We start from the raw sequence: 884 nt of genomic DNA, 5'->3' as shown, positions 1-884 counted from the left end.
ACACACACACACACACACACACACCCTTTATACCACAACCACAACTGAGGTAAGAAACATCTGTATCACCACAAACTGTTCTACTGTCTCCTTCTGCTTTACACCATCACGTGTCAAACTTTTCTCTTTTAGAATTTCCTAAAAAGGAATCAGAGTATAAGCTCTTTTATACCTTCTTTCACTCTGCTCAGTGTAATTTATCCATCAGTACCTTGTTTCTATTGATGAGTGTCTTTCTAGTATATGGATATGCTACAGTATTTACCAATATGCTTATGGACATTTGAATTGCTTCTAAGAGCCTATTATAAAATAGAGCTGCTGAAGTTATTCAGGAATATACCTTCCTGTGAACATGGCTGATATTCCTTGTGCACAACGATAAAATGAAACTATTCAGTTAACCATCAATAAACATACAGTTGTTTCTAGTTTAGGTCTATTATTAGGATAAATATATTTATATGTATATGTAATAAATTATATATTAGAATGTATGTATTCTAATATAATTATATATTCTAATATATTTGTAATATATTTTTATAAGGTATCTATATCTATATCTACATCTATATCTATATATAATCCCTTTTTGTGTGTGTGGTACTGGGTATTGAATCTCTGACCTTCTTACTGAGCTATATCCCCCCCATTTTTAAAGAATATATTTGGTTGTTGCAGGTTCTTACTGTGCAGCTCAGACTGATGGTGATCCTCCTGCTTTCAGCCTCCCCAGTGCTGGGATTATAGGCATGTGCCACTACTCCCAACTCTGGCCGGCTCAGCCCACTCTAGGGGCAGGGTTGGCATGGCATGTGGCGCTGCGCTTGCCTAAGCTTGCCTAATTAGACAATTTAGTCCACTGAGCTATCTTGCAAGCC

This window comes from Octodon degus, unplaced genomic scaffold (genome assembly GCF_000260255.1).
Source record: "Octodon degus isolate 3935 unplaced genomic scaffold, OctDeg1.0 scaffold00106, whole genome shotgun sequence".
Classification (NCBI taxonomy): Eukaryota; Metazoa; Chordata; class Mammalia; order Rodentia; family Octodontidae; genus Octodon; species Octodon degus.
Note: the sequence above shows the minus strand (reverse complement) of the source record.